General features: G+C 45.4%; 1 protein-coding gene across 3 annotated transcripts in view; it reads left to right on the top strand.

The window, feature by feature from the left end:
- APTX (aprataxin) overlaps positions 1-25,712 on the top strand; it is a 216,008-nt gene that overhangs the window by 31,768 nt on the left and 158,528 nt on the right. Inside the window, exon 2 of one of the 3 annotated variants that reach the window (XM_086961688.1) lies at positions 11,542-11,633. The exons of 1 other annotated variant lie outside the window; for it this stretch is intronic. The gene's annotated coding sequence lies outside the window, so the exon portion shown is untranslated. Of the gene's footprint in view, positions 1-11,528; positions 11,634-25,712 lie in introns of all 3 variants that reach the window. One more of the 3 variants, XM_086961690.1, reaches the window with a different exon arrangement.

Genomic DNA, 25,712 nt, shown 5'->3' with positions numbered 1-25,712 from the left:
AAACTGTGAGGAGTACCATGAAGTATGAGGGACTGAGGAGCGGTTGACTATGAGCCCTTGAGTGCGGTAGGCGTCTGGCGGTCAGATGAGACCCATGAGATAAGATGGCAGCCTTGCGGTTTCTCAAGCAGGAGAAGTAAGAGTGTGCGCTGTGTGTGGTGAGCAGGGCCGGGAGCGGGGCTTCCTTTGCTTTGTGTAATGTCCCGGCGAGTGAAGGGCCCATGCAGGGGAGAGTGAGAATTGCAGTCAGTATCTGCTGGACACAGAGTGGCACAGAGCTGGGAGCGTATCATGAAGAGGATAGAAAGAGCAAGTTGAGGCCCTAAGGGAAGTGCTGCCTTAGCCAGGAGGGCTAGTGCTGGACTCCAAGGATATTATGGGCTGAAGAGAAGCACCTTTGCTGCGCGCATGTTGGGATGTGGGTAGTGCTGCTTTGTGGTCATGCTGTTCAGCAGCATTGCTGGCTGAACTGAGACTGCTCATGTCCCCAGGTGGGACTGGGGTCATGCAGGTCCCGGGCTGTTGAATTCGTTAGACTGCCTCAAGTAGGGCACTTGGACCTGTCTTTCCCCTGATAGTTGAGTGAGGGGGAGGACACATTCAACACACTTGCTCATCGCCACTTACACTGTTTAAGGTTCTCCAGCCACAGCTAATCCCAGAAGTGCCCCCTGTGGCAATTAAGAGAGAAACGGACGTTGTTGGGGTGGGTGGGCGGCGCTGCCTAGACTCGGAGATCTTCTCAGCCATACATTGTAAACTAAGATATGGGGAAAACAACAAATCCCAAGCTGCCGTTTGAGGCCAGTTTGACTGGAAAACAATCGGACTGGGACCCGCCAGCAAAAGTATGAACCATCTACAAACAAGCGACACAAGCTTCAAATCGGACATGAAAATCATCCCCAAAGCATGCAATACTGCCTAGCATCCATAGATCAGAAAATAGATGCACTGAATATGCATTTGGACAGATTGGCAGTGAGCCTAGACAAGCAGGCTGCATTGCTGAATCCGATGCGGAGGGCACCTAAAACGCCTCTAAACAAACTGCTCAGAATGGATAAAGTGCAGGCCCTCATCAAGGCCAAAAAGGAGGACCTGGAGGCCCTTTCGAGCCGAAATAATATTTGCATCATGAAAATTCCCTAGTCCACTGACACCAGGAAAATCTACACTTTTGTAGAAGATATACTTGCCACACTTTATGGGCCTGATAGTTTCTCAAAACTATTCATAGCAGAAAGGGTGCACCGCTCACTGGCAGCCCCGTGCCTCCTGGTGCTCCGCCCATATCCATCATTACTCGGGTCATAAGTTTCAGTGGCAGGGATCGAGTGCTGCAACTTGCCAATTGCAGAAAGGGTGCACCGTTGACTGGCAGCCCCCTGCCACCTGGTGCTCCGCCATATCCATCATTACGCGGGTCCTAAGTTTCAGGGGCAGGGATTGAGTGCTGCAACTTGCCAGAAAGAAGAGGGATCTAAAATATCATGGCTGCAAAATCTTATTGTATCCGTATTTTACTGAGGAGGCCAGGAAGCCCACAGCTGTGTTTATTAGTGCCAGAAGAAATGTACTCAACAAAAGATCCCGTATGCCATGTTCTACTCCTCAAGGTTGCGATCGCGTACTGCTGCAAGCAGATGATCTTCAACAGCGGGCAACAGACTATGGCATTTCTGAAGAAACTAAATACATCTGACAGCAACAGGGAGCACTTGACCAATTGCCGCACTTAGACAATGATATGGAATTGCCTACAGATGCCTTGTTAAGCTGTGACTTAAAGGAACGCTGCTGATGAGAGAACAGGATGTAGAACCCCTGCACTGGACTTATGTTTTAAAAGCACCAGAGACAAAACTATGAGCCTAACAGCTCGAGGACACAGAACCCACTTTGTAGTTTGCTCTTGCAGAAGAATTACACACCTCTAAAACCTGGATAATGGAAGGCAAATCATTTACAGAAATAGAGCTTTAATAGATAAGCAGAAAAAAAGAGTTCTGCTCTGGCAAGGTTAAACATTGAGCCAAATTCAATACTAAAGGGCAACTGAAGATACTAGTGCGTCCTAAAAAATACAAAAAAAGAATGTAAAACATTTCATGGTTCTTAGGAGAACCCATAACACTTGAGTTCGAAACATGTCAACACATTTAATAATAGGGAGTTGGCAAATAAATCATGGCACAAAGCGAACCTGACGGAAATTGGAAGAAAATTCAAAATTATGTAAACTGTGGTTACTTTGAAAAAAGTTGCCTGAGTTTCACCATTGGGTTTGGGCTCCAAAGTCTGTGACATGTTGATTTTGTATGCAAATATTATCAACTGGAGTAAAAAAATAAGAGAATCAAAAGATGGTTACGTTAATTAAGTTTTGTGTCCACTACGGTGTATTGAATGTGTTGCTGATTAATGTCAGTATCAGTAAATCTACCTTGTTTTAGGTCTTATGCCCCCGGCAGGAGCAACAGAATCACAGGCCTGCAGCTAACACTGGCCATATTACTGTTTTATCCCTTTGCTACAACAAGGACATTTGTGGTCTTCCCCATTCTAATAAATGTTAACTCAACAAGTGTGGCCTCTCTCCGGATGGTAAACTCCAGGGAGGTTAGGTTAGAGGAGAGACCTTAAGTGTAGTCAACAAGATGCATGAGTTAGTAATTGTTGATAATGATGTAGTTTTTCACCAGCAAGTTCAAGGTCTGGTGTGGTAGGGGTGCATTGGTTGTATCGTTATTTTATGCTACGGATTTAGAAGTGTGGACTCCTCAACCGAGACATTTATAGGGAAAAATACTGAACTCACTACACAGACACCCAGGCATGGTTTGCATGCACTCAGTTATCTATATTGCTGTGCAACATCTGACGGAAAAGATATCACCCTACTGTCCTGGAATGTGCTTGGGCTGAATAGCCCCATCAAGTGGGGGCAAGTTACTGCATACACGCAAAGACGCAGGATAGACATACTTTCCTGCAGGAGACACATGACACTCTCTTCAACAACAGTAAACTCCTTACTCGCTGGGCTGGACATAGCTATTTGGCCTCTCATCCAACAAACGTTTGTGGTAGCCTTCTTAATTAGATGCTGTAAGGCGTTTAGGCTCCTTAGGTCAGTTGCTGACCCTAAAGGTTGATACATTATTATTCAGTGAGTATTGGAAGGAACCCATATCACCATGGTTAACACGTACTGCCCAAATATTGATGACCCTGCATTTTGCAATGAGGTCTGGGGTAAAACACAGGAGCTAGTACCAACATCCATAAACTTATGGGGCATGGGAAATTTTGTTGTTGTGTTCGAACCAAGAATGGACAGATCACAGCCTGAAACGAGGGGACCTCACCTTGGCTACCAGAGTATTACAGGTATCATGCAGGACAGTGACCTTCTGGATGTCTGGAAAGTCAGTCATATGGATCTAAAGGAGGAGACTGTGAAATCCAAGAAAATAGGCAGGAAACAAGAGAAGGTTTCTTAAATGTATTCTCCAAGAAGATCTCATCCACCAGCTGGAATCAGCCCATACCAACTGAATTAGAGTCCCCAGGTTTTCATGAGCATACTATGACATATGTACATTCCAATAATAGTTGTGCATGTAACAACTAGAAAGGTGACTGCAGTAACACAAGAACCATAGAGACTTACGAAGGAAAACAAGTAAATAAGTATTATAGGGTATTTAAGTAGAATATCACACATCTCCCTCCTTAACAAAAGGCATATGCAACTATATACAACATCATAACAACTTGCAAAAATGCAGTATGAAATAAGTGAGGAATAAGGAGTGAGAAAATAATATCACCTCTCACTCTATGACTTACTCTTATACAACATCATAAACCAAATGAGTTTAGACATAGACCTTCAGATATCTGGGTGGAACAGATGATCTACTGGAGCGTCGTAAATCAACAACACCACCACCATTCACACCATTTTTCAAATCACTGAATTCATCATTAGGAGACTTATGAAACTATTTAAATTCCAAATCCGATAATCATGGGTTTTTATAGCGTTGGGAAAAACCTTAATTACCTTCATTGGTTTGGAGTATTTGGGATAAATGTTTAACTCAGGTCGTTTGACTGCAACCCAATCACCAACCTTCTCACACGTTTTCTTAGCCGATTTCATAAAATAAAAATACATTTTCCTTTGTACAGCTTTGTTCTCCTCTCTAGCCTGTACATCACCACAGTTTGCTTGACACTCCTTACCCTTAACCAAACAATACTTGTTAACCCAGGGTGGTTCAAGATTGGTATTTGGTATTCTTCCTCTAAAGAGAATAAAAGGAGTTTTCCCGGTGGTAGAATGGGGTGTCAACCTATACTCATCAATTTTCTCTAATACTTCTTTTTTCCAATCAAGAAACATAGAAATAGTCTCTTTCAAAACTTTGTTGAGCCTCTCAACCATGCCATTAGCCTCTGGATGATAAAGTGCACACAACTTATTAGAAATACCATTTGAGGATAAGACATTTTCCATTTCCTTTGAGGTTAGTTGTACCCCATTAGCCGTGAGGTACACCTCTTGAAAACAAGCTACGCAAACATTTAATTATGTGACTAGAATCAATACAAGACAAGAAGAAAACTTCTGGCCACCGAGAATACATATCTATTAAAACCCAGATATCCTGCCGACTACGCCACTGTGAAATCCAAGAAAATAGGCAGGAAACTATTAAAAGGTTTCTTAAATTTATTCTCCAAGAAGATCTCATCCACCAACTGGAAGCAGCCCATACCAACTGAATTAGAGTCCCCAAGCTTTCATGAGCATACTATGAAATATGTACATTCCAATAATAGATATGCATGTAACAACTAGAAAGGTGACTGTAGTAACACAACAACCATAGAGACTTAAGAAGGAAAACAAGTAAATAAGGAATATAGGGTATTTTAAGTAGAATATCACAGACACATACTATTTGGGACCCTATAATGTGTTCCAGGCTTGACCATTGGCTCACCACTAGAGACATAAGCATGTGGCACTCACAAGTGGAACACCTTGCATGAACACTCCAGGACCTCTCACGTGTACTATTGAAACTAGCATTCCCGGCCAAAAAGGTGAGATAGACCATGGTGTTTATCGGCACACACCCTACTAAACACCATGTTCACGCACTAAAATACAGATTTATTTTTAAACTAACCAAGGGTTGGTGAAGGAACATGCCACACTTTGGGAGGCTTTCAAAGTAGTGCTGAGATGCCAGTGTACAGGCAAACAACACTGGGCCCCTAGGGCGCTGCAGCAGCAACTGACAATCCCGGGGCAAGAGATTTAAAAGCTGAAATTTGATGCCCTGGCAAATGATGACAATGCCACAAGGTCTAAAATCAGGGAGAAATGTACAGAGTATAACGAGGTGGGAGACCGCAAGGCTGACTACTTAGGGAAATACGCTAAAATTAGAGCATATGGTGAGGGGAAGTAACCCGGGAAACCATAGCAAATATAATTAAAAAACCTTGGGCGGTGAATGATATTGTCTCAATAGTAAATTACTCCGGGGAAGTTAAATACAACACCAAGGGTTTCATCACTGAGTTCCTAAGATATTAAGAAGAGCTATATGCTTCTCAGCAGGTCCATAACCCCAATGAAATATATTAGTAATTGAAAGATGACTGAAAGGGCCACTGTCAATGTGTGGCAGACAGGGCCTAACACAAATGGTAATACTCCCGAAGTTTTTATATAACCTTGTTAATATATAAAATCCTCATGCACAAATGCTTCTTCCAAACATTAACGTTGGTGCTTACCAGAGTAGTCTGGGGTGGAGAAAAACGTAGAATCTCTTGATTCACGCTAACCATACCCTTTAAATTTGGAGGATATGCTGCCCCTGCATGGAACTGTATTATCTGTGTGCACTGGCACATCCTGCACACGACTGGATACACCACACCAAATATGTGGCCCACCTGGCGGTGTAGCGGGATCTGGCACACTCCGCCCTTCTGAATACCTCTATATGTTTTGCAAAACCTAACACGTGTAAAGATATCCACCTTCTGCACAGTACTATCTTGGCCTGGGAAAAACGTAAGAAATGGAACAATGCCTCAATTCTCTACTTGCCAGATATATCCATTACTACCCACCCTTGATTCCCCATCCTGACCAAAGATGAGGCAAAATCCCACATACATAAACTGCGGATGGCCAGGAGGGGGATCTATATGATAGCAAACCATTATCATCCTTGACACATTTCGGACAAATTTAAGGCTCACCCCCTCTTGATATTATCCTAGATTACAGAATCTGTTGCATTAGAAGGGCGATCACCAGGCCTGTACTGGGAACCGAAACCAGCCCTGGCAAACGGCTCGGCAGGCCCCCCCTTGGGTGAGCGGGGTGCAGCCGACAGTTTGCGAGGGCCGGTTCCGGCCGATTTTGTTACAGGGGACCGATAATGCCGACCCCGGTAACAAAAACGGCCCCTAGAGGCCCAAAACCGGCCCCCACCCTAGAGGCCCACCGGGGAAACGCCCGGTGCCCGCTACAGCCAGCGGCGATCACTCAGGGCTTTCCTCAAGAACAGGGATATGTTAAGCCTAGACACTCCCACGAAGAGCCTGTGGGCAAATAGCAATGTTGAGGGAAGGAGATGCTTGGGTATGTGTGTATGGGGTCTTCAGCTCTGCGGCATATATGCCCAGATTATACGGCACGTTCTGCTTTGTTGTACTGAACGTAATGTTAAAAAGAGAATAAAGAATAAAAAAAATAAAAATTCAGTTAGTATTTTATTTTTATTTGCAATGTGTAGTTGTGATTGTGCATTTTTTTATATGAAGTTTAGATGTCATTGGAGTGGAAGTTTGTGAACCTGGATGAAACCCAGTGATTTTACTAGTTTCAAATTGTGTTTGAGCCCCAAATTGTGGGTTCGAATTATAATTCCAATTGCTCATTTAGTTGCTTTTGTTAATTTGAGTACGTGATTTAAGAGCCATTTCCATGTTTCCCAAGGCCGATTTTAGGTTCCGCCTGGCGATCCGCTGCGCAGCAGCGTTCGCGCAGTCGAAAACTTTTGTTTACAAGTATGGGGCTTTGTCCCGCCTCTCTGTTCCATTGGCTAGCTCCATAAATAGAGGCTAGCCATTGGAACAGAGATGCGTCACTCATTCCCCGAGCAGATTCGTGGGCGTTCCGGCGATTTTTACTCATCCTGCCCCTTTTAGAACGTCATGCGGCGGTGGGCGGATGTTTTTTTTTTGGGGGGGGGACGCCATGTTTTGGTCATTTCATAGTGGCTTTTGCAGGAGTGGGCTGCGAGATTTAAGTTGCCAGGATGCGATCAGGTAAGCAGCATTTTGTTAAAATTTTCTTTTCATTTTGTACGTCTGCCCCGTCTCATGTCGTCTCCCTGTTTGTTTTACGTCTTGTGTGCCCGTTCCCGCCCCCCCCCTCCCGCTGTCCGTGTGCCCGTTCCCGCAGTCTTCCCTTTTTGGAGCCCCAAGCTCGCATCCAGCTCTCCTGCCCTTTGAAGCACAAACCCATCACGTTTTGAACTGTTATCAAATATATGACTAGTTCTCAGTCCTACAGATTTTCAGACCTTGGGAAGCTGCCAAAGAGCAAGTTGTGCTGTAAAAAATAAACTAAGGAGTACGCTTTAAGGCAGATCACCTTGCAACTGATGAACTACCCACCTTGGCAGTGTAGTCCACCTTCACTTTCGTGATGGTCCAGTAGCAAGGGTCTTCGCTGCTCTGCAGCCACGACTTGCGGGTCACAATCCGCCCGATACCGAAGTGACGCAGCCCGCTGAGCAGGGAGAAGAGGCGGCTTTCGTTGCGAACGTCCTCCCAGGCCTGCACGGGTAGCCTCTTTCCGGTGAAGGGTCGGGTCATTGTTTGGTAATCCAAGGCATAGCGCTGCGAATCACGCGGGCGATTCTTCAGAGCCCGATACTCGCGAATCTTGCGAGCCATCTCGGCAATCAGCCGCAAGCGCTTCTTCCGAGCCATCCCTAACTCGAAATGGCCACGGACACACAATCAGAAAACACTACGATAAGCCTGAAGCTTTGAAATGTCCCGCTTTCACTAAATAACCTGATTTCTGGCGTGTGCTATGATAGGACACAGAATAACATCTTATGTGACCGTAGGAACGTTCCATCCGAATCTGTTGCAGAAGGGATGGCAAACCAGAGTACCCGCATCTATGGGTTGAAGAACATGCTGTCGGTGGAAGCAGCCATAGTAAGGTCATTAAGGACTGTGTACCCGCCTAAACAGACCGACTGTGAAACTGAAGCTCAAGGTCGCTAAGGATTGGTTCCCCCCAGGTGACGATCACGGAAAATAAGTTAGCCTTTACTCATAGGCGCAATTTATTTCCCGCCGGAAGTAGGCGGGAAAAGCCTGCGAGCCGGAGGAGGAGGAGGACTGCCCCAGCCTGACGGCCGTGGAGCGCGAGGCCTTGGCCGGCATCGACAGGTGGGTCCAGGATTACCATAGCTGGCAAGCAGTGCTCTGGCAGTTGTCTCCAGCACTGCACGACCATTGTTTGCTCCTTCCCTTGGGGAACTGTGCCTGGGGCTCCCTGCGCCGCGCTGCAGCCTGAGCCGCCTCTAACGGCGTCTCTTCTTCTTGCAGCCGCCTATACGGGCTTCATGAAGATGGCGCCAGATCCAAGGCCCTGTTGGTGAAGGTAAGCTTGGCAGCTGGGTGGCACTGAGAGCTGCGGGCGTGTGGGGCTGCTGGCAGAGCGGGGAAAGTCTTCTTCGTAGTTGGGTTCACGTGTCCCGTGTAAGCGACTCTGAAAGAATGGTCCAGACCTTTCATGGCAGCTTGTGAGAGTTCCCTAGCTTTCCTCCCTTGTAGTTGTCCTTATATTCCCCTTGTTTTGTAATGATCGCTATGCATTTGTCTTTGGTTCTCATTCGCACTCTCCGAGCAAGTGAGTGCATGCCATTTGGGTGCAACCTCTGTTCTCTTGGAGTTTGGCTCACTCTTTCTCTTCCCTTGGGATGGGTCGTGCTTGCATGCGCATATGTGAGTGTTGTGAGTTTAGCACTTGCATCTCTTTCCAATTCCGTGAGCTTCGCACTTGCGCCTCCCTCCCTTTGCAGTCAGCTGCACTTTCCATCTCTGCACTTAGTTGTACACCCATCTCTCCCTTGAAGAAAATAGCGCTCCTTATTGTATGTGGAGTGCATTCGCTGCCTGTCCCTGTTGTTTGCTTGGGGTAGGTTTGCGCACCCTGATTGCATATAGTGTGCTTTCCTCTTTGTATTGGCATGTATGCTCCCCGTTGCATGGATTGACGCCTGCATACACGCACTTCCTCTTGCATATGTGGGCCTTCCCGGTGCACATGTGGGCGCTCATAGTCTTCTCCGTTCACATACATAGGTGCGCTGCATTTAGTAGTGCTTCTCCTATGATGTAGTTGAACGTTCTCTACTGTGGTTGTTCCTTATTGATCATTGCACTTTTTTCATATGGACATACTTACATTTTCTGTAACCATGGAGTGATTGTGTCCTGTACCAATGTGCTTTCTTCCCCTTTGTATTTCACTCTTCCTAAATTTGAAATTTATCTGTACCAACATGCCTTCTTTTTTCGCCAAGTTTCCATGTTCTTACAGTCATGTAATTATTGGGGTGAACTTCATGTTTAATGTTAGGTGGTTATTATAGCACTACTTTGCAGTCAAGAGCAAACTGCTCTTTTCTTGTTATGCTGTAGAGAGATATCTCTGCTCTTACGTTGTCTTCTCGCTTACATGAACTTTTGGACTTGTATAGGTTAATTAACGTCATACTGTGCATGCGCCAGGGAAAAAGGCACAGAAAAAGGTCAATCTGTAGCAGTATGGGCTATGTAGCATTAGGATTTGAATTATGATCTCATGCAGCACTGTATGGGCGAGAAACTTGTAACTACGCTTTCAAAACTGTGGTCAGCGACATTTCGTGTGAATGGCTTCTCAGCACCGCTGCCCACTCCTGTTGTCGGTCCAAATGCCTGCAGGTGCATATAGGTCCATCCATACTCGACGCCCCCCTCCTTTTGACATTTCTTCACCTTTTCCCCAGTGATTGCATCTTCTGTCTGTCGCTTTCGTTAGTGACAGTTCTGCTTGGAGAAGCACTACAGTGTTCTGTGTTGAAGAGTGAATGTGATGTGTGTATTATCTTCTCCTGGGCTGGGATCTTTATTCTATTGTTATTTGAGGTGGTACGTTGATGGCTGTACATGCAACCGTGAAGGTACAAGTTGTTTAGGTTACTTTTTAGAGCTTAATTTTATTAATTGACATCACAGTTTTAACGTAAGGGTTACGAGCATATGTAGATAATCCCTTTTTTTTGTGGAGCTATTGCTTGATGCCACTCGTGGTTCCATTCTCTGCACTGATGCTTAGTTGGTAAGTTTTTGCCCATCCCTCTTTCCCCTTGTCTTTAAGTGTCTTTCCCCTACAGTAAATAAGGCTGGCACATAATCGTGGTTGCCACACTTGATGTGTACCGGTATTGGGTCCATACTGCCAGGTTGTCACAACGTGAGATCAAGTTGAAGGGCTTGAATTATCTATCTAGGGTATTGTTTTCTGAAAATGTAATACATTTCAAATTTTTATCGCTATGAAAAGCTTACGTCTAGAATGCAATGTTTGTGTCTTGATGTATTAGCAGTGTTAGGTTGGCACCATTTAGCTGCCTCACCTTTCTGCGTTTCCAATGTGTGGGTGTTGGTCGTCCTTAAGGTGCTCTTTGAATAGCCTGCTTCTCACTAAAACATCGTTTAACGTAGCAGGTTCACTACTACCCTGAATTACACTCTGTATGATCGCTGTTCTTTCTCGGGGCTTCCATTGGCTGGGCCTTCACTGTCATCACTTCCTGCACTGAAGGATTATGGTTTTTAGGTTTCGCCTGGCGTTCGCCACACACACTACACCACACACAGCTCACCACACACAGCTCAATACCATACATGCCAACATTTCAGAAGAGCAAAGTGGGTGTGCGTGGCTCTGGGTGGGTGTGTGTGGCTCTGGCTCTGTGTGTGTGTGTGTGTGTGTGTGGCTCTGGGTGTGTGTGTGTGGCTCTGGGTGTGTGTGTGTGGCTCTGGGTGTGTGTGGCTGGCTCTGGGTGTGTGTGGCTGGCTTTGGGTGTGTGTGTGTGGCTGGCTCTTGGGGTGTGTGTGTGGCTGGCTCTGGGTGTGTTTGTGTGGTAGTAATTGCTGTCTGCTGAGCTCGTCCGTAGGGTACAAAAGGTCTCACATTTGCGAGAGATTAAGCTAGTGGCAATGTAAATGACAATGCCATTTATTTATCTGTTTTCAAAACCAACACATAAATACAAATGTTGTCATTTACAATGCCAATAGCTCACACTTTTCCAAAGGCGAAACCATTGCATTGTAAATGCTTGTTTAAGGCCTCTGGCACTGTAGTTTTGAGAGATTGTCATTTAGACTTTCAATTTGTTTCTTTTTAGTTTTTCCTTGCAGTATTCCATGAATTCAAATCAGGGGGAGATCTTTGTAACTGTATCACTTCCAGTCTCCGACAGATCGTTTCTTCATCACAGTATTTCCGAAAGGTATACTTTTTATTTCTTTATTGAGGCTTTAAGGCAGGATGAGACAAATGTTATATATGTTTTAGTTGATTTACATCATTAGTTTTCACGTGTTACAGAAGTTTTGCTACAAAGTCTTCACTTATTACCCTTGGGCAGCTGTTCTTAACCTTTGGTCCGGAAACTTCTGAGTGTCAGCAACGCCTACTCAGGGGGTCTGCTACTGCTTAGAAAATGAAATAATAATACATTTATAAAGTGTAAATAAATAAAGAAGTAAAATTCAAACTTTGAAGTCCTTTTGAAATTAGTGGGTATTCTCAGATCAATTCGTGGGTTTAGTGCAAGTGCAGCAAACCAAATATAGTATACACCATGAGACGATACCTGGCCTCAACTGAATTTAGAAAAGCTCCATATTTTCCCATTAAATATATTTTTTTATATTTGTCAATTAAATTAAATATGTAATCAGGGCTCGAGCTAAATTTAACAAGGTCGAGCTGTTTTTAGGTCCCACTCGCCCTTTCTGGCGAGTAGGAAAACAAAACAACTTTTGTCCTCTGTCTGTGAAAATGGAGCAAATGTGACAAGATAACCAGATTTAAAGGCATTTTTATTGCTCACGAAGTTAATGAGCAATAAAGATGCCTTTAAATCTTGTTATCTTGCCACATTTGCTCCTTTCAAAGACAGAGGTCAAGTAGGTTGCAGTGAGGTCGAGGACATTTTGTAAGGTACTAGTCCTGCAGGACTAGTACCATTTTTTGGATTTTTCGAGTCCTGGTCATCATTTGTGTATTTGTTTGATGAATGCTTATTTCTGTTGTTTTTTGTGGTTCAAATCGTAGAAATGGCTTAGGCCAGGGTAGACCGATTCCAGTAAGGACAGATTGGGGATCCCCAGATTCCAATAATGAGTCAGTGGGGGAACCCTTCCATAGGGTATTACTATTGTATTTTGACATTCTTCGATGGATGGTTTTGTTTGATATTTTTAATGATTGGTTTCAAGAAAGGTATTTTAAATGCAGTTTGTAAGTGGTGTGACCATTGTGAAGCCTTTGTTACGTAGGTTTATGCATGCAGTTTAAGACCATTGCCTTCCAGGAATAGGACCAATCTGCTAGCCACTAGCTGCATTTTTAATCAAATAAATATTGAAATCCTAAGCATGAATAGGTGTTGTCCAGGATATTCATACAGGGTTATGTATACTAGATGTTTTTACGAGAAGCTGCTTTCATTCATACATGATACTAAAGAAAATAGGTGACTTGTTTTAAGGGTCTAATTTTGCTTCAAATCATTGAAAATTTTGTAACTTGAGTTCATGTATGATCTTGCATAAGAACTTGTCTCCATATTAGGGCAGCTCCCCTTTGTAACTTTGTATTCAAATTTATTATTTCAAGGCCTAGGATGAAATAGCTTTGATGCAACAGGGCATCAACCACAGGTTTAGAGGTTCGATTGAGGCAATTTTCAAAAAGATTAGGTAGTCCCTTTATCAATTTTGAATATTCATGCTGACTTACAGTTGTGCTGAACGCATGTAAGCATGTTTGGGGGCGTTGATTGTAAGGGTTCGTTCATTATTGATGTGTATGAGGTTGTTAAGTTTGTCTTTGATATTGGCTTTTTGTTTGTATCTCTTTATGTCAGTAGTTTGAAACAAATACATTTTTTTGAATTGATGAGTTTGTCCATGGTCCCTGTGTTTTGGTTGTGATGATAATTCAGAATTGTCTGGGTTTTCCAGTCTTCGTTGTGCTGAACATTAGCGAATGAGTTGTCTTAACTTTATCTTCAGAGCTGTTTAAGGCAATGTGAACGTGAGGCCTATTTATGACCCTTTGCATCTTATTTCGCATGAGTGCATCTCAAGTAGGTTGTTTTAGTTTATGTACAGCCCCCAGGTATATGATTATTTTTTTCTAGAGCTTAGTATGTTGCCACATGTAACCACATTACCATTATGTTCTTTGAGCTCCAGATGGATAGAAATGGAGTGAGTGCTTCAGAAAGAAAATTGTAGGGACATGTAATTTAATGAATGTTGGGACTGAAAGTCTTAGGTTTGGTTATCTGGGGTTTCTATTAGTAAATGCCCCAGACATTCAAGGTTTCTCACTGTTATTTTGAAAGCGGGAGGATTTAGTGAATGTAGTTTGTTTATTAAAAAATTTGCAATTGGTTAGTTCAACTTCTTCAGTAATAACACTTATGTCGACACTGAGTGCTGGGGCTAGCTCCGTTACAAGGTGTCTGTCTATTATTGGCTTGTTAACCTAAGCAAACAGTGAGGTGGTTCGCTACTTCATAGGACTTTATCTCTGTCAACAGGTTACATTTTTGCTAAATTGTATTTAGTTTCTTGAGCTTAGCACTTTTTCTAGCTGTGTGTGGGCAATGTTTTTACTTGATGGCCTGGGAGGTGTTTTGTTGTGGACCATATTCTCTCAAAACAGTGCCAAGGGTTTCCTGTTCCAGTCTTCTCCTCCAGTCCGTCAGACATCAATTTCAGCTACCTGCTCCAATTCTCATTTACTGGGAGAATGGGGCGAGAGAAAGGAGTTTAATCCAAAGTAACAGAGGCTCACATCCATTTGATTCTAAAGTGGTGACTAAATTTAATGGAGTGGTATTTGAACCTTCAGTGAAAGTTCTAAAAGTTCTCCACAAGCCCATCTGCACTTTTGGCCTTGCTTAAAAGCCTACTTTGGGAATGCAGCTACTGTCATCTTAGTTGTATTACATTCTTTAGGAAGATCTGCTAACCTTAGGTGTGTAATCATTATTGTCAGTGGTACTATATGGGTTTATTCTTGTGGTATCTTTGTTAGTGTGAGGAATTGGGTTATTGGTTGAGGGGAGTGAAACCCTTCTCAAGCAACAACCACAATCCTTGGAAGGGTTAACTACAAAAAGTCCCTAAATGTCCCTGTGTTCATCCCACTGGTAGCTTGGCACAAAAGCAGTCAGGCTTAACTTAGAGGCAATGTTTAAGGTATTTATGCAGCACCCATACAACAATAAAGTGAAAACTCAGCACAAGAAAAATCCCATGCCAATTTAGAAAAAGAGAGTCAAATTTAGTAAATTATCCGACATAAAAATGACAAAAATCCAATCAGTAGAACTGCAGATATGCAATTTAAAAGTTTTAAGGTAAGTATAGCTCATGTGACACCGGGTGAAAGTCAAAAGTTCAGGCTGACTGTGACTGAGAGTGTACTGGATAAAGGGACCAGGTTAGCTCTGCTGAAAAAGTTACTTCTCAAGTCCTGCGCAAAGAGTTCTGTACATGGTGGAGGAGGCCGCAAGGAGCAGGGAGAGCTTTCATGTATGGTCATTGCTTTGGCGGGGAAAGCAGGCCTAGCATCTCAGATGGTCTTTGCTGTAGCACAAAGATCCTGTCTGGCATCGTGGATTTTCATTGCTGGAGATTTGCCTCTGTAATCACTGTGGGCTGTCGATGCTGTGGCACAAAGTGCAGATCTTGTGTTGCCGATCGTCATTGGCTGTCACTGTAGCACAAAGAGACAGGTTCACATCGATTCACAGCGGGATCCTGGCACAAACTGGTCTATTTGTGGTCGCAAAGAGTCCAAAACTTGAGGATTTCTCCTTTCTTTTAGGAGGAGCTCGACTAATGCCACACCAAGGGCCTAGGGCCTGGGAGGCACCGCCTGGGCATCTGAAACTCACTCTAGCAGACGTCAGTAGGTCCAGTTGCAGGTCTACTGCAGCAAGTCATCTAGGCAGTTGCTGGGAGATCTCTGGAGCATGTTGTGCTGCTGTAACTCAGAACAGGAGGCCAACTAACTAGCCAGTGCAGTCACCTAGGTAGCCTATAATGAAGGGTGCAGGACCAACCTTCCTTCTCAGGCAGCAGGGCAGGTCTCAGGCAGCAGGGCAGTCCTCTGAGAGCAGGGCAGTTTTTCTTCTGTAGTATCCTTGGGGCCAGGAGTGCACTGAAGAAAAGGTCTGAGGCTCCTACTTTTATACCTGGTGCTAGCTTTGAAATGGGAGAAGCTGTCGCCTCCCAGGGGTGTTTAGAATTTCCTGCCCCCCTGCCCTGATCCCAGTCTGTCTATACTCACAATAGACTAGTGTAAAGTTCTTTGTGTGTGAGCTGAGGCAGTGTTTTTGAAGTGCAAGTGTGACAGGTGACAGCTCCGCCGTACTTATCAAGTCAGGATGGCCCATTCTGCCAACACCCAGGCCCTCTAGTGTGATACTGTCTGGGTGAATACACAAAGGCCAAGTGCGAACTACACCTAGTCATATGTGCCAGGAAACGGACTTTAGGTACCAAATCATTAGAAGAAAATTCCAACTTTCTAAAAGTGGCATGTCCAGAATTGTGACATTATCATTAAAGATGGTTATAAATTACATTACCTCAGATACCAAAGATGACATTCCTACCTGCTCCCAAACAAGTTATCACTAATTAAATGTAATAAGTTAACCCAATATTATCCTATGGGAGACATAGGCTTTGCAATAGTGCACAACAAATTTGAGAGTTTTTCCCTACCAGGACATTTAAAGCGTAAAGGTACATGTCCAAATTTTTAAATACAACACACCCTACCCTATGGGTTGTTTAGGACCAATCCTAGGGGTGACATATTTATTAAAAAAGAAGGTTTAGGCCTGGCAAAAGGTTTATTTTTCCAGGTCGAAATAGCAGTTTAAAACTGCACACACAGGTTGTAATGGTAGGCCTGAGTCAGGGTGGCACAATAAGTGCTGCAGGACCACTAGTAGCATTTAATGTACAGGCCCTGGGTACATGTAGTACCCACTTTACAAGGAACTTGGAAGTAAATTAGATGTGCCATTTGGGTGTAAGCAAATTTTACCATGTTTAAAGGAACAGGCACAAGTCATTGAGCACTGGTTAGCAGTGGTAAAGTGTACAAAGTCCTAAAGACAACAAAAATTAAATTCAGAAAACAGGATGGGAGAAAGCAAAAAGTTTGTGGATAACCTTGCTGAGCGGACCAGGTCCAAAAGTCGGGAACTTCAACATCTCTGTTCCTAGGTGACCAGAAGCTTGTGCTTTCTTTTTTAGTTTTAGTTTCAGTAGTTGTTTTTGCCATAACATACTTTTTTTGATAGTAGGGACGATTTTCTCAAAAGCATATAGATTTATTTGTCAGATCACTGGATCACTATAATTTTGGCATTATAAATAGATTTAGTTGGCATTTTCCTATGCTATAGACCATGTCAACAAGTCTTTGAAAATGTGTTTTATCTGAGATTGTGTTAATCAGCTGGGATTCTACATTTAATTCCACTCCAAGCCTTCTTTGTGTAGAAGGCCACATTTGCTTTATTCTGTCTTGCACTGTGGAAGATGTCTGCAATTCGGGTCAGCAGTCATGGTAGACTGGAGGGGTAAGTTATGGAGAAGGAATAAAATATTATTTTTCTCAGTGCTTCATGAGAGTGCTCAGGCTGCTTTAAGAGCTGCTTCGAAGGAAGATGAATTGCAATTGTATGATAGATGTGTGGAATTCTTTGGTGCAATTATTGGAAGATCTCACTGTTATGAACATGAGTAAGGCAGAGATGGTTGTGCTGGGTGGTGATCTGGGTATCTCTTGCCCTACTAGAGACTCTCTGATTAAAAAAGGGGACGTGTTTTTTGCTCCCTTTGTCGAGTACAGGCTGCCTAGGTATAATATGCTAGTAGGTATATTATATTAAATCGTCAGTAATCCTGTTAGTCTTCTATTTTAGTAGCCTATTCTTTATTCTTTACAATCTTACATTTGCTGTTGCTGATATATGTCCCTAAACATCTTAAACAATGCAATACTTAAAGCATATAGGTGGTCTTGTTCTTGTCAGTACAAAATAGTGGTGCAGATAATATCTAACAGAGTTTGATTAACCCCTTCGGTGCTGATGACAGAACGGTTCCGTCATGAGCGTCGGTTGGCCTGTGCTTATGACGGAACCGTTCTGTCGTGAGTCCGTTAGAACCTTAGAACCTTCAGCACAGCGCGAAAAATTCGCGCCGCGCTGAAGGGGTTAAGATACATGTAGGACATAGTGTAGTGCCTCTAATATTCAGGAGGCCATTGTTAAACCCTAATTGTATATTGACCATAACTCCTTAGTTGTTACATTGAACATTCCAGAGGGTTGTGTGCGCTATAAGCCCGGGTAGGGGGTTTGGGGAAGAACTTTCTGTTAAAAACTACCTCTGTAGAATTGTTTGGAAAAATGTGAATCTGGTGAACCTTTTAAAATGAATTCTCAAAGATAACTGGGTTGTTGTGAATCTGTGTTGGTTGGAAAATGCTGCTAACTCCCACTTAATTAGTGCTTTTGTTTCCCTGGGTTCTAGTGTTGGGGCCTTTTTTGTTGAAACCTGCAAGGAATAGTGTGGATACCTCTCCTGGGTGGTTTGATTCTGTTTGTAAATTAGCCAAAGCCAACCTCCAGACAGATCTTGAATGTATCCACCACAGTAGGGAAGAAGTAACACAGTGCAGGGCATCAGCCAAATAAAAGCAGATGTACATATGGAACTTTGGGATGAGTTAGTGCTCTTATATAGACGTAGAGATGCCTCAGCATTTTGGAAAATGTAACTCTAATAAGTTAACTAAGGTGCCTGTTAAGAATTTGGCTCAGAATATTGGCTCTGAGGAGTGGGTTACCCATTTTGAATTAATCGATTTCCTTTGCTCTGATAGTGTTGGTGTTTTTGGTGAACCTTCAGCTTTTTATCCTCTCAATATTGTCTCTAACATCACAGAGGTATTGGCTGCCATTCTAAAGAGCCCTTGAATAAGGCGCCGGGACCGGACGGTGTTCTGTTAGACTTAACAAAATAATATTGAGTCTTAGGCACCTCTTCTCACCAGTGCTATAAATGTTGTTATGTTAATTTGGATTTGTTAAGCGCTTAATACCAGAAGGTCTCTAAGCGCTGTAAGAAGATGGGCGAAGGTTCCAGGTAGATTAGCAGGGCGATTGTGTCCAAGCCTCTGTGAACAGGATGGTTTTTAGTTGTTTCCTGAAGGGAAGAAGGCGGCTTTCCGCACGGAGGTGGCTCGGCAGTTTGTTCCAGAGAGTGGGTATATAGCTAGAGAAGACTCGTCCTCCTTTGGTGGCGTAGTTGAAGCGAGGGCATTTTAAAAGGCAGTCCATGGAGGACCAAAGAGAACGGCCGGGTATATATTTCTGAAGACGTTGTTTAATATATATAGGGGCCTGGCCCTAAATAGCTTTGTGAACGATGCAAAGGCCCTTAAATTTGGCTCTTTGTTTGAGAGGCAGCCAGTGGAGGCATTGAAGGAGGGGTGATGCTCGCGTGTGCCTCGGGAGTTTGAAGATGAGTCTGGCGGCATCGTTCATTACTATTTGCAATCGGCTCACTAAGTAGTCCGGCAGTTCAATATATAACGAGTTGGCATAATCAAGGCGGGCTAGGATCATGGCGGATACCACTGTTCTCATGGTGGAGAATGATAGGATGGGGGAGAGTTTCCTCAGCAGTCTGAGTAGGCCGACACAGGTGCCAACCACCGTGGAAACTTGATTGGCCATTGTAAGTTTAGCGTCAATTTTGATTCCCAGACTTTAACTACTGGGGCTGGTGCTGGGGTGTCGCCCAGCTCCTGGGGCCAGAAGAGGGAGTTCCAGGGGTTAAGAGCATCCGTCATGGCTAGAACCTCCGTTTTGTCTGGGTTAACCTTCAGTGAGTTGGAGGTCATCCAGTTGACAGTAAAACGGAGTACCTCTTGAGCCCGAGAGTAGGCTTGAGGCGAATTTTCAATTTGCAAGATGACCTGAGTGTTGTCAGCATAGTTGTATACTTGACACTCCATGTCCGCAAGGGCATTGATTAACGGTCTGAGGTTTATATTAAACAAGAGAGGTGATAGTGCCGACCCCTGCGGAACTCCACAAAGAATTGGTCTGCTCTCAGAGACCCAGTCAATCATCTGAATTCTCTGGGTGCGGTCCGTCAGAAACGAAGTGATCCATTGTAGGGCAGATCTCCCAATTCCCATGGACTAGGGGGCATGGCACTGGCTTGGCTAAAGAGCTTTCTTTCGGATCGGACCCAATGTGTCACCATGGGCGATTTCCGATCCGAGGAGACCGGGATTACTAAGGGGGTGCCACAGGGCTCCTGTTTGAGCCCTACATTATTCAACATCTATGTGGCCTCCCTGGCTAATATCCTGAGAGCCTTTGGTTTTTGCCCAGTGTCATATGCTGACGATACCGAGCTGCTCTTTCCCTTTGACCATCTTACTCCAGAGGTATAACATTCTTTCTCTGAGGGGATGAGAGCAGTATCCCAGTGGATGTCTTTGAATATGTTGCAGTGCAATGTTTCAAAGACAGAGGTTATGCTTTTCGGTGAGGCTAAGATCTGCTGGGCTCCTGACTGGTGGCCTTTAGATCTAGGCCCAGTCCCCGAGCCTAAGCAGATAGTCAAGAACCTAGGGGTACGTCTGGAACAAGAACTCAGCTTGAAGCAGCATGTTACCAACATTGTTGGATCTTGCTTTCGGACCATTGGATTGCTGCGCAGAGTTTTTCCATTGCTTCCAGACACCATCAGAAAGACCCTGGTCCAGGCGTTGGTTATCAGCCGTCTCGACTATTGTAATGGTCTCTTGCTGTCAGCTAATGAGGAGGATCTGCATAGGTTACAGGTTGTGCAGAACACCGCAGCCAGGTTGGTTCTAAATGCCCCTCCGAGAACACCTTCAAAACCTCTACTTGCCAGGCTTCATTGGCTTTCCATCCGTCAGAGAGTTGTTTTTAAGATCTGTTGTACGGTCCACAAAGGACTTCATGGTTTGGGTCCCTCCTATCTGGCAGACAAGTTTGTGCCGTGTGTTCCTTCTCGTGCTCTACGGTCCAGTGACCAAATGCTTCTCACGATTCCTAGGATCAAGCGGGTAAGGCAAGGGGGTAAGGCTCTGTCTGTGAGGGGTCCGAGGATATGGAATGGTCTCCCTCTCCAGCTTAGGCAGCTTGAAAATCATATGGCCTTCAGAAAAAAGCTGAAGACGTTCTTGTTCCAGGTCTAACCACACAGTTTAAGAACTAGATTGGACCCAGGGAATTCGATCTCCTGCAAGTTTAGCAGTCAGATAGCGCTGAGATACTCCCTTGGGAGTTTATTCAAGCGCTCTACAAACCCGCAAATTAAATTAAATTAATTAAATCTAAGTCTTTCCAGGAGTATGGCGTGGTTGACCGTGTCGAACGCTGCCGACGTGTCAAGTAGGATCAGCACGCAGGGTTTCTTGTTGTCCACAGTAAGCTTGATCTCGTCAAGCACAGACAACATCACTAATGCTGTGCTATGGTGAGCCCGGAGACCAGCCTGCCTGTCTCCTAGGAGGTGGTGCTCCCCCAAACATCTAGATAGATTTTGCAGGACATGTTGTTCTAGAATTTTCGCGAGAAAGGGAAGTAGGGAAATGGGCCTATAGTTTTTCATGTTAGATAGATCCGCCCCGGCTTTCTTTAGAAGGGGGATAATTCTGGCTTCTTTAAAGTGGGTTGGAACCTCCCCAGACTCCAGTGAGCGGTTCAATAGGGCGAGAACTTCCTCCTCAATTTCCGGGAAAGCAAGGTTAAAAATACTAGGAGGGCAAGGGTCGGCCGGGGAGCCAGATTTGACCTTCTTGGCCAAGCGCCGTAGGGTTTCTAAGTCAAGGATTTGGAAAGACGAGAGAATTTCTGCTTCCCTTTCTGGAAAGACCACCTCAGCATTGGGGGGTTGCTTAAGAGGGGAGTTGTCAATTTCAGTCAGAATGTCCTGAATCTTTTTTGAGAAATAGGAAAGAAAAGATCGCATGTTGTTGATTGGGTGGTGCTGACGGTGATTGTTTTTGACTTAGTTCTTTCAGAACTCTGAACGTTTCTTTTTGGGTGTTAGTGCCCACTAAAATTCTATTTTCATAGTAATCAGCCTTCTTGCTCAAGAGTGCTTTTTTGTACAAGGTGATATTGCCTCTGTACTGTACTAGAGCCTGGGGATCATAATTTTTTCGCCATCGTCGATGGCGAAGCGCTCATTTTAAGGTCCTAAGTTCTTCCGTGAACCATGGGGCGCCTTTGCCTTTACTGTTAATTTTTATGCTCTTTTCTGGGGCAATTTTGTCCATGGCAGCGCGGAGCCGGCTGGATGTGGCTTCGGACCACTCATCAATGTTTGCTGTCTCAGGCTTTTTAAGTGGACATTCTCGGAGGGTGCTTATTAGTGAGGGACCATCTAGTTTAGACCACTTACGGACGTGTTTCCAATCCGAGGGGGGTGGAGCCCTACATTTGGTGAGGGAGAGTAATAGATTAATACAGAAGTGGTCAGACCATGCGCAGGGGCTGATATCCATAAGCCTCATGAGGGGGGACGAAGTCCAGACGAGGTCTAGAATGTGTCCTCGCTCATGTGTGGGGGTGGTAACTAGCTGGGAGAGCCCCAGATTAGTGAAAGTCTCCTCTAATTGTCGGGCTTGAGCCTCTTTGGGTAGTTGATCCCAGTGAAGGTTAAAATCTCCCACCACCAGAAGTTGTTGGAAGCGAGAGCGTAGATTAACTAGATATTCGGTCAGGAGATCCGTAAAATATGTGGGGAGCATTTAGGTGGCTGATACACCAAAGTAATTGTTGTACTAGATGAGTGATGGCAGACTTTGACAGTCAGCGTGTCAGCCCCAGCTAGGGATTCACCTGACACTCTTTCCAGATTTAGATACTTCTTAAAGAGGAACGCCACCCCTCCTCCTCTTTTCCCCGCTGGCCGATTCTGCCAGACGGCATCAAAGCCATCGGGCAGGGCGGCCAGTAATGTGTGGCCAGAGTTTGTATTTCAAGGATACCTTGATCATGGAGGTCTGCAACTACCGTACCAGTTTTTTAGTGCAATTATTTTTAATATTTTTTTTCTCATGTAGTCCCCCTTTTTTTTCTTTAATTTCAGATCTATTTTATTTTCAAGTTAAAACACAGACTACAGGTCCGGTTGTACACAGCGTTAAGCACACAACCCTATATAGGGCCGGCCGTGTCTGTTGGTGTTTCACTGGTGATTTAAGGAGCAAGTTTAAACACAGCATTTCGCCTACAAATCCTGAGGGGCTGGTCGCGTAACATAGTGCATAGAGTTATATCATCTAGGTGTGGGATTGCACAAGACCTCTGAAAAACTGTAACTTTATCGCACAGGCAACAGGCCCAAAGACAACAGGCAGACATAGGCAGGTAAGACGACCTCAAGAGAGAAAAGAGTAAGAAAAGAGATAAGACAGAGCAGTGAGAATAAGAGTGGTGTATGCGGGCGGGGGAGGAGCGTGTATCAGCACATAGTAAGGTGGGGTCTAGTATCTAAGGGGTGGATTATTCAAGCAAGTGATCAGGTTACGATAACAGTCTACTGGGGTTAGGTGGAAGTATAGCATCTTCAAATAGGCACAGCGTCCTAAGTTTGGCAGGCATGTAACGCGCATGCTCGAATGCACAGAGATATTCATTCAGAGGTTGCCAAACAGCCTTAAAATGAGTATTGTGCGCTTGCAGCCACGCTGTGAAGAGTTCCATAGCTATGACATGCCATAAACGCACAAACCAAGCAGCGATTGGAAGGGCTTCAGTTTTTTACCAGTATAACGGTATGAGCTGTTTAGCGGCCCCTAGCATGTGAAGCGCCAGAATCCAATCACTGTGGGTGAGCTCCTTTAGACTAGCAGGTTTGATGCCCAATAGGATTGTGCTTGTGGCCTCAGGCAGAGGGAACCCCAATACCCCTTTAATATGGCTAAGGACTTCCTTCCAGAACAGGGTCAAAGATGGACACGCCCACCAAACATGAATGAAATTTCCAGATGCAGTCAGACACCTCCAACACAAGGGAGAAGACGCAGGGAACATCTTATGCAGACGCGTAGGCGTATAGTACCATTGAGTCGTAATTTTATATGCATTCTCCCTCTGCGGGATACTGCGATAGATTTTGGAGATATCCTACCATAATCGGTGCCACTGCGAGGGCGTGATTTTCGCATTGGACGTCGACTGCCATTGCCGTTGGTATGGGTGGGAAGGCGTTGCAGGATCTGATAGATCCGAGATATCAGACCCTTGGATTCGTCAAAAGAATGGGCCAGCCGCTCGAAGGGGGTGAATGCGCGGGTCGCCGCCTGTTGCATCTCCCATTCAGAGACCCAGTGCCTCAGTTGGGCGTATTGCATTCCCGCCACCAGTGGGACGCGAAACTCCTCTCTGCATTGGGCAAATGTCTTGAGCGTGCCCCCCTCGTACAGATCGCTGATCACCCTGCATCCCCCTTGCGTCCATTTAGCAAAGGCGTGCGTGCGATGGGCCGAAGGGAATAGCGGATTCCCTTCCAGTGGAGTATGCGACGAAGGGAACGTCGTGAGACCTCTACGCACAGCCACCTTGTCCCATATATCCAGGACCGTCTTAGTGGGCATCTAGAGCGTGCCATCCGGTGGAGCCATGTAAGGTCCCAGATGGTTCGCCCAGTCACCATTCGGTCCAAATGCAGCCATAACTTCTCGCTGTCAGTCGTCGTCCATTCCACCGCAAAGCGAAGGTGTGAGGCCCAATAGTAATCCATGAGGTTGGGACAGGCTAACCCTCCCCTGTCTCGCGGTGACATGAGGAGCTTGTGAGAAAAACGTGGTCGACTCCCGCCCTATATACAGGTCGTAAGCTCGCGTTGGAGGCCTTTTATGTGATGCTGCGGAATAGGTGTGGGGAGACATTGAAATAGATATAACATTTCAGGGAGGATCGACATCTTAATGGCATTAATTCTGTCCAACCATGACATCATCAAGGGTTTCCACCCCCGCAGCTCTTCTAGGACAGCCTTCCTACATGCCCACCAGTTTACTTGAGTCCATGTAGCTAAGGAGGGAGACAACTGGAGGCCTAGATAGAGGATGTGGCTGGAGCCCCATTTATACTGTGCAAGCTTCTCTAGGAGTGGTATCTCCTCCTGCGGAATGGTAAGGTTGAGGGCCTAAGATTTATCGTGATTGATTTTAAGGCCTGAGGCCTGCTCAAATCCGCAGCAGAGAGTGAAGTGCTGGGAGGGTGTAACCAGGACCCTCCGCAGCGCCCCGATGCAGGGCGCGCACTGACCATTTGTGACCCCCCCCCCCCTGCCCCCCCCCCCCTCTTATCTCCACAGCCTCCGCAACCCCCAGGATGGACCGGAATGGAGAAATACAGCTGCGATGAGGAGGAAGAGTGTGGGCCCTTTAACTGGACTGAAGGCCCGATGGAGGAGGAGGAGCCACGGACTATGATAAGAGGCGGCGTCGAGAGCCCCCAGGTGTGTTACTACACCGGAGGAGCGGACAGTGTGAAGCAGAGCAGAGAGGCGGGAAGCAGCGTGGAGGAGTGGAGCAGCGGAGTGAGGTTGATCAGCGAGGAGAGCGTAGCTGAGACGGAGAGACCGGAGAACAGGGAACCGAGTACAGTACCTTCATCCTCAGAACCAGCTGGGACAGAGGAGCTGTCGGGAGGAAGAGAAGAGAGTAAACCTGACGAAGCGGAGAAGCCCGGAGGCCAACACCACGAGCAGCCCAGCCGTACACCAGGAGGGGTACGGCTATCAGAGGTGCGTAATCGCTTCCTGGGTTGGTGGAGAAAGAAAGGCAGACGCCTGACCTAGTTAAAAAGTAGCCTCCCTTATCGGCCTGGGATTCCTGCACAAACCCCCCCCACCCCCCCACCCCCCCCTCTCACGACTTGGGTGATTCCCTCACTTCCCCTACCCTGATTACTGATACATAACCAGCTAGTGTACTGATACTCACCTCTCTTCTGTTTCCCTTGGTGTCGGGTGAGCGTGAGACATAACGGAGCCTCCGGAGCCCTGCAGAAGGAGGAGCCCCGTCCGAAGAAGGCAGGAGGGAGTACTCCGGAAAACCCAGCAGGAACGCAGTCGATCACCACGAAGAGTAGCGGCGAGAAAGACTTGCACAGATACATTGCTTGAGAAAATAAAACCAAGTACAACCAAGACACGTCTCCTGCCCATTCCTAGCCCCGCGGTTACAGAGGGAT

The sequence above is a fragment of the Lissotriton vulgaris genome, chromosome 3_1, assembly GCF_964263255.1.
Source record: "Lissotriton vulgaris chromosome 3_1, aLisVul1.2, whole genome shotgun sequence".
Lineage (NCBI taxonomy): Eukaryota > Metazoa > Chordata > Amphibia > Caudata > Salamandridae > Lissotriton > Lissotriton vulgaris.
This window is presented reverse-complemented; position numbering and strand designations above follow the sequence as displayed.